We start from the raw sequence: 9,589 nt of genomic DNA on the forward strand, positions 1-9,589 counted from the left end.
AATGCAATTCCAGTAGACATTGATTGAAGCCGGGCATGTTTGATTAGCATAGAACAGGGATGGGCAAACTCGATCCTCGAGGGCCCGAGTACTTCAGGTCTTGCAGGTTTCCCTCTTCCAACACAAGTTATTTCCTAATGATCCCATTGATTGGAAACAGCTTGTGTTGGAAGAGGGAAACCTGCAAGACCTGAAGTACTCCGGCCCTCAAGGACCGAGTTTGCCCATCAGTGGCATAGAATATCTGAAACAAAGCCAAACAATGTCTAACACATTCATTGCCAGACCAGCAAAAAAAATGCATCATTTGACGTCTTTTTCCGTCAATGGCAGTGAATGAGTTAAACGTGGTAAAAATCAATGAAGCAATTATAAATTGTTGATATAATGTACAGCAGGGGTGTCCAAACTTTTTCCTCTGAGGGCCACGGACAGAAAAATAGAAAGCTGGAAGGGCCACTTTGATTTTTATTTTATTTTTTTAAGTTATTTATTAACACATTCATTGCCAGACCAGCAAAAAAATTGCATCATTTGACGTCTTTTTCCGTCAATGGCAGTGAATGAGTTAATGGAATCTTTATCCCAATGAACGTTGTTCTGATTCTGTGTTTATGATTGCATTCAGAATTAAGTTTAGGATTCCAGGTTAAGGCAGGACTCCAGACTGGCCCTAAATGGTGGTATTTTCAGGTTAGGAGCCACTGTGCTCTAGGAGCCCTGGTTTAGGGGTATAGTGTTTGGGTTTAAGAGTTTTGTGTTAAGTTATGACGTATTAACATATTTTTTACACCGCTGTTCAAACTGCACAATTGTGCGCTGTTTGTAACCTCAAAACAGCATCTGGATAGTCCTGTAAATTGCAAACATTGTTGTAAACTTAGACTTCCCAAGAAAATATCACAATTTTCAACGCAACATTGAACGCCATTGCATCTCATTTCTCCCTCACTGATAGTCTTCGTAAGATGAGGTCAAAATGGTTCAGGCATCCCTTTTTGCGGTGTCTGACCAACTTGAAGTTTGAAGTTTGAAGTTTGACCAACTTGAATGCATTATTCAAATCCCAAGGTCGCAAGGAACCTCACGTTCGATTCAGCAACGCCAAGCGAAGTCACCTCATGACAGCACTTTAAATACTCACTGCTTTGCAAGCTACGCTTCCCTCAGAACGGCACAACATGAAACGTGTCAGCCCGATGCCAAGTTACATGCATTAGTAAATGACCTAAAGAGGCACCGCGGATCAAACTACAGCATATCCAGGCCTTGTAGACTGGTTATGTTCTGTAGAAACGAGTTACATAGGGAAGAGTTTCAAAAGAAAGCACAGGAAGTAAAGATCAAGGCTCATGGAAGCACGCAGTGAGTGAGGACCTGGTTCCTCATGAAACTTTCTTGTCAACATCAGAGCTTGCTAAGCTCGTGTAGCTTCAGGTCAGAAGGCTCACAGACGGAGTCACACTCGCATCTGAGAAGATTTGACTTTGATGGACACAACTTACATAAACAACTTTTCCCTATTATCCCTTCTGGGTAAAAACCGAGCAAGATGTCAGCGGCCTTGATTGCACTCAAACATTGCAAAAATGTTTAAAGGGGCTTTTTAATTCTGAATATTGTTGATATCCATTGAAAAGAATGTAATAATATGTCAATCAACCAAGCATCTGTGGACTTGAGGGCATTGAGGGCATGATCATTGAGAATACTGTACCTCTATCGCATAACTGATAACTGAGTTAGACACAAATGAGCTAGAACTGGCAATATTTGTAGGGAACTTTCTGTAATTATAGTACTTAAGTATGACTATTCAAGTAACTACTGTATATTTGTACAATGTTGCCCCATTTCTGTCCTGTTTACTCTTGTGACTTTGAAAAATTGTGTTGGTTTGATTTGTAATCGTAGTCTGGATAAGCAGAACACTGGCCGCGAGCTTTGGCACGGCCGCACAGACGATAAATGTTGGCATTTTAGGATATATTGACAATTGCCTAAAAACGACACAAACTCTCAGGGCAGTGAATCGATCGCAACTGGACTGTTTTGGTTTTCTTAGAAGACGTTTCGACGTGCCACAGGGTGAATATCAAGTCAAATCAGCATTTTCTCTGTCCCCTCTTCATATACTATGCCAACTTTTAACATGTGGGCTAAATATTATTTTTTTTAAAAACGACCTGAAAAGGGGGCACAATGTATAATGTTAATCAATCTAAATTGGCAGTTTCTCTAGTTAGGTTGCTGTCTTGATATTAGCATATCAACTGTTAGCACATTAGCATTTCAGCTGTACTCCAGTACTTGACCCCAGCTAGAGGACAATGTAAAATCTTCAGCTCGTTTTCTCCGCTGAAGTTGTTATCTTGCTAATATTGTTAGCATAACAACTTAGCATTAAGGTATTTCAGCTATTCCCTTTTTGTCTCCATACGGTAGTACTTCACGTCAGAGCAAAAAGTTAAATACCAAACAATCTACCTGTATGTTTTCTGTACTCGGGATGCTATATGATAGCACAGCAACTGTTAGCATTTTAGCCAAAGTCATACAAACAGGCTGTGTAAAATAGGCTAACTGACTAACTGGCTGTGTGTTACTTGTCAACAAGAACTGTTAGGCTGTAATTTATTGATGTTGTTAAAATGTAAATAAGTTCAACTTACAGCCATTCTATTCCTGTTTTACATTCTGCCCTGTAAAACAGAAAAATATCCTGTTGACCAATTTAAGACACAAAGGTGTTTTATTCACATTTAATTCCAAAAAACCTCCGACCGATGTTTTGTGTGGGTCACATGCGCAGATGGCCTCATGATCTGGCACCATGCCCCCAAATGTCCTAGCCCCGGTTTAAGCTAGGGCGAGGTTATACAGAGCCTGAGATCTCATAGCGCTGGAGTGTTGGCTCAACGTCAATCAGAGTAATGCTAGCTGACACACTGGTGAGGGTGGTGACAGGGCAAGGTTATGTGTCACTGTATGCTCGGGGCCTGCATGAAGACCACCAATGCCAGGGTTCTGTCTCATGTGAGTAGGCAGGGGGCGAAGGGTCACCCTTGGGGAGGTTGCGATCCAAATTAATTTACACCACTACTGCACTGCATCTATCAGCAAAATCAGCTCCCAGAGTCCTCTGGTGGAAGGCCTTCAAGCAGCCTCACACACATCACCGTTGACAGACACGCCATCATAATGTGCGTTTGCTGCCTTCGCGTGGGAAATTCAATGTTTAAATTGATAACAATATAATTTATGATACACAGTGTTCCCTCGCCAGTATGAACCATAAAGCGCATGTGAGCCCCCATAAAAAAAAGAAGTGAATAATAATAATAATAATAAATAAATAAATAAATAAATAAAAATGTTTTCGAATAAATTGATATAAATATGTGTCAAGCTGTCTTAATTTTATTGTGTTCTTTTTTCTTACATTCTCTCATTATTTATTCATTTATTTATTTATTTACACTGAAATATTACATGTAATATTATAATATGAAATTATTTTACATTGCTTGTGTTAGATTAAATTTTAGAATGTGTTAAAATTAATGAATTAATTGATATCAATATTTTTGCTAAACACAATGCCATACAGTATTTTGTACACTGGTTATACCAAATTACTAAAATACTCAAAATTTGGTCAGGATATGATAATTATAGGAGATTGATAAGACCTTTCCGACAAACAGCATTTTCCATTTATAATGCAAAATAATATTTTCTTAAAGAAAATAATACTTGTATGCTGTATTTAAAATATTTAAATTAAATATATTTCTATATTAAAATATTTATATAGTAAATTTAAGTGTATATATATATATATATATATATATATATATACATTTTCTCGTGGAAAAACGTGGATTGTTTTTTCACTCATGGAAGCAGCACTTCCAGAAGTTGCTAAAATCACATGTAAGGAAAATGTACAACATGAGAATTCTATCCTATTCTTACAACTCGATGTTTACTATCCTCCCAAAGATTAAATAACTAAACACTAGATTATATAACAGATCACTACAAATGACTGCAACTGTCAAAGAAAGAACTGTCAAAAGAATGCGATATTGTACTGTTACATTCAAAACATGGGCGGCACGGTAGACTAGTGGTTAGCACGTCCGCTTCCCAGTTCTGAGGTCTCCAGTTCGAGTCCAGGCTCGGACCTTCCTGGGTGGAGTTTGCATGTTCTCCCCGTGCCCGTGTGGGTCTTCTCCGGGTACTCCGGTCTCCTCCCACATTCCAAAGACATGCATGGCAGGTTAATTGGGCACTCCGAATTGTCCCTAGGTGTGCTTGTGAGTGTGGATGGTTGTTTGTCTCTGTGTGCCCTGCGATTGGTTGGCAACCAGTCCAGGGTGTCCCCCGCCTACTGCCCAGAGCCAGCTGAGATAGGCGCCAGCAGCCCCCGCGACCCTTGTGAGGAATAAGCGGTCAAGAAAATGGATGGATGGACATTCAAAACATGCTGTCAACATGCGACAATGATGTTTACTTGTGTAGGTTTCAATGTTTCCGATGAAATGATGGATGTATCGTTGGCCCGAGATGTGAATCACATTCACCTGGCGGGTCGACGTTTAATCAATGAACGTCTGAACTGTTGCCGTGACCTTAACCCATAAGAATTTCATTACACTGACTCGTGCGGAACCCCCGCGGATTTTCCGAGACAAAGATCCAATCGCCCGCTGTTGATGTCAACATTTATCACGCTCTAGTTTTTGCAAGGCAAATAATCAAACTTATCTGACGGAGAACGGCGACAAGGGGGAACAAGGCTTGTGTCAACACTCCATTAACAAATGTTGTGGTGCCATCAATTAATAATAATGATATTGTGTTGAATGAATAGATCTGCAACAATATTTATGAATGAAATACAGCTGACCTCCACCACACATGTCAACTCAGTTTCTATCTGCCTGCACATCGATCAAATTCACCAAAAATTAGAAGCAGCTAGCAGTTATACTAGGCACTAAGACGTGGTCTGAACAGGCCTAAGTTTAGATCAGGGTCCATTTCACAAAGCGGGTTTAGTGAGAACCTTGAGTCAATAAATCCTGAAATGTGGGCTTAAGAAAGCGAGGTAAGTGAAACCAGAGAAAAAGAGGCAATCTCGCCTGTTTCATAAAAAGAGGTAATTCATGCTCTCGGGCAGTTACCGTATTAAAGGAGACTATGAACCGAATCTAGTCGCTAGCAGGTTGATCACAATGAACCTCAAGGTTTTTGCTGTCCCCGCCCCCTTTCAGCCACACACGACATTTGATTTCCACATTCAGTCAGTCCGCTGCGGCGGGTTTTGGCGTAAATACGGCTATAGTCTAGAGTGTAAGCATGCCCAAATTATGTACCAAATTGGTAAACGCACAGTGAGCCTTACGCTCAAACAAAAATCAGGACCCGCCAGCATTTGTGCCCCGCTACTGATGCGAATGGAAAGAGCCCATTGTGTTAAGCTGTTTTATTATTGTGTTCTATTTTTCTTTCTTACTTTATTTATTTATTTATTTATTTATTGATTTATTTATTGATTTATTTATTTAATTAATTATTTATTACTTATGTATTTATTTACACTATACTTGATAAATATTAAATATATTGTTATAATATTAAATTATTTTATATTACTTGTGCTCGATTATTTAAAAAAAATCATTTTCTTTCTCTTGCCCTGCGATTGGCTGGCAACCAGTCCAGGGTGTCCCCCGCCTACTGCCCAGAGCCAGCTGAGATAGGCGCCAGCACCCCCCGCGACCCTTGTGAGGAATAAGCCGTCAAGAAAATGGATGGATGGATGGATGGATTTTCTTTCTCTTAAAAATAAATAAATAAATAAATAAATAAAAATGTTTTCAAATAAATTGATATAAATATGTGTCAAGCTGTCTTAATTTTATTGTGTTCTTTTTTCTTACATGCTCTCATTATTTATTCATTTATTTATTTATTTACACTGAAATATTACATGTAATATTATAATATGAAATTATTTTACATTGCTTGTGTTAGATTAAATTTTAGAATGTGTTAAAATTAATGAATTAATTGATATCAATATTTTTGCTAAACACAATGCCATACAGTATTTTGTACACTGGTTATACCAAATTACTAAAATACTCAAAATTTGGTCAGGATATGATAATTATAGGAGATTGATAAGACCTTTCCGACAAACAGCATTTTCCATTTATAATGCAAAATAATATTTTCTTAAAGAAAATAATACTTGTATGCTGTATTTAAAATATTTAAATTAAATATATTTATATATTAAAATATTTATATAGTAAATTTAAGTATATATATATACATTTTATCTGACCGCTTATTCCTCACAAGGGTTGCGGGGGTGCTGGAGCCTATCCCAGCTGACTTCGAGCAGTAGGCGGAGTACACCCTTGTTGGACTGGTTGCCAGCCAATCGCAGGGCACACAGAGACGAACAACCATCCACACTCACAAGCACAACTAGGGACAATTCGGAGCGCCCAATTGACCTGCCATGCACGTCTTTGGAATGTGGGAGGAGACCGGAGTACCCGGAGAAGACCCACGCGGGCACGGGGAGAACATGCAAACTCCACCCAGGAAGGCCGGAGCCTGGGCGGTTTTGGGTTCCCCAGAAAAATTATGATTTCGGCGGTACGAGGAATTGGCACCACAAGGTTGTGCAACTACATTCACAAAACAGCAACTCAAGCTACTGTAAGAGCCATCTGTATGTGTGTGCGTGTGTGTGTGTATGGTGCACAGCAATACGTTCATAGATGTGGCAACCATGAATCTTTCACCTCCATAAATATTTGACCATTTCCTTTGAATCATTTAAATAAAGGCCCACTCTGTTGTTTTGCATGGCAACATGTGCAAGTAGTACAGTATACACTTTTTAACCCCCCCACCCCCACTTCATTTCTCTCCATCCCATGCTACCCACTCTCTCTCTCTCTCTCTCTCTCTCTCTCTCTCTCTCTCTCTCTCTCTCTCTCTCTCTCTCTCTCTCTCTCTCTCTCTCTCTCTCTCTCTCTCTCTCTCTCTCTCTCTCTCTCTCTCTCTCTGACAAGCTGCTCAGTGGCCCTGAAATCTCGCACATTATGCCGCTTTGTTGCTCATCATTCACGTTCCACGGTGCATCTGAATGCAATGTAAATGATATGATGATCTGCCCCTCTAAGGCAACATTAGCTTTATGATCGTTAACGCCTTCGTGGAGTGCAAGGGTCGAATTTGTCTGATGCTCCTTTTGAACCCGGTGGACCAATTTAAAAAAAAAAAAAAAAAAAGAGATGAATATTTTTGCAGCAATCAAGGTTAAAATGGTCATAAAATCAAAGTGCACACCGATACCCTGTCTCGTTTTGTAAATGAAAGGGAGCGTCTGGACACAAGATCTGATTAGCGTTGAGAGTCAACTGTGCAGTCTGGAGTCAACTGGAGGTCATTGGTGCTTTCCAGCTGAGTGGCGATGCATATGCGGAGAGCAACACTAGAATATGCATGACTGCTATTAGCCACAACTGCTCGTAGTTTAGCTCTCTGTCAAATGGAGACTTGAGGGAGATTATACAGATGGGGGAAAAAATAAAAGTGGAGTAAAAAAAAATGTGTAATTCAAGCACATAAAGGCTCTCTGTACAGATTTTGTTAGTCCACCTCTTACTGAACATCCATTTTTTAGAACATTTCTGGGTATCAGAATAAAGACTGCTCATGTTATTTTTTTTTATCATTATAAAGGACTATTAGAGTCACACTGAAAAGTAAAAAAAAAAAAATCGTGCTACGAGATTTAAGTAAAATTTAAGAATCTTATGAGAATAAAGTCAGATATTTTATCGAAAAAAAGATAATGTCAAGAGAAAATGTCATACTTTTAAGATTACAGTGACACTATTACGTACATAATTTTGTACATTTCTAAGATTATATTCACAATACTAAGAGAATAAATTATTATACTTTCAATTTTACAAGATTTCTGTATTTCTTAAATTAAAGTTTAATGTTACAAAAATACATTTTTAATTTTTTTTTAGATTAAAGTTGTAACCTTATAAAAATAAAGTTGATAATGATAAAACATCATACATTTTCTTAATTTAAGTCATAATGTAAAGAATACATTTTATATCTTTAGTTTTAAGTTGTGATATTAAGAGAATAAAGTTATATATTTTCTAGAAAAAGAAAAAAAAACTAGTATGATGTCTAAAGAAAAATCAATTTTTTTTATAGTAGTAATATTTCAAGAAAAAATATGTATATTTTCAAGTCCATGTCCATTTCCAAGATTGAAATTGTATTATTAGGAGAATAAATTTGTGTATTTTCAAGACTGCCTTTTTAAAAATTAAAGTATCAATATTATGATAACATATTTGTATATTTTTTTTAAATTGTAATATTACAAGAATACACATGCCCTGCGATTGGCTGGCAACCAGTCCGGGGTGTCCCCCGCCTACTGCCCAGAGCCAGCTGAGATGGGCGCCAGCAACCCCCGCGACCCTTGTGAGGAATAAGCGGTCAAGAAAAAGAAAGAACAAGAATACACATGTTTATTTTCAAGATTAAAGTTAAAATATTGCAAAGTAATGCAGGCATATATATATATATAATAATAAATAATGTATTTTTTTAAAGTGTATATGTATATACAAGACAAAAGTTGTATACTTTCAAAATTTGTCATAATACGAGAATAAATTGGTAAGTTGTTTCGATAAGTTGTATATTTTCCAGTTTAAAGCCATTACAAGAATAACGTTTTCACCTTAGAAAAAGTTGTATATTTTATCGACAGAAGTCGTATATCGGAAAGAAAATGTTGTATATTTTGGAGATTAAAATTGTAATGTCATTCTAGATTAAATGCCAATGATAACAAAATGTGTTTGGTGTGAGGGATAAGCAGTTGAGAAGATGGATGGATGGATGGATGGATGGATGGATGGATGGATGGATGGATGGATGGATGGATGGATGGATGGATGGATGGATGGATGGATGGATGGATGGATGGATGGATGGATGGTAGACAACCACAGTATATCCTGGCCTTGTTTAAATGCTCTATATGTGCAGTATATGTACCATTTTTACTCTTTGGTCACCTCCAAATAGACTTTTGAATGTCATTAAATCTATGAGGAAAATGTCAGCGCTGAATTATGGTATACTGTAATATATGAAGTAAAGCGAGTGGTGACCCTCAGTCGGGCTTCAAGACACAAGACCATTAAACAAACGTCAACCCTTCATGTAAATTTATCTCATGTGCACTCTCTTTTTGCAAATATATCCTACCATATTACAGATGAAATGGTAACGTCATCGTAGGTTTCTTTCCAAGTTTCCATGCAGGACTAGAATGCTTCCCGATCTGCATCTGTAATGACCACAAAAACAGCAACAGCCTCAAATGTCATGACCAAACACTTTGTTAAGCGAGGAAAGCAATAACGTTTTTTTTTTGATGATGTGATGCCTTCAGATTTTTTTAATAAGCAATATTTTTGCTAGCATGTAACTACTGCAAACTTGGAGAAAC

Source organism: Festucalex cinctus, chromosome 3, assembly GCF_051991245.1.
Source record: "Festucalex cinctus isolate MCC-2025b chromosome 3, RoL_Fcin_1.0, whole genome shotgun sequence".
Lineage (NCBI taxonomy): Eukaryota > Metazoa > Chordata > Actinopteri > Syngnathiformes > Syngnathidae > Festucalex > Festucalex cinctus.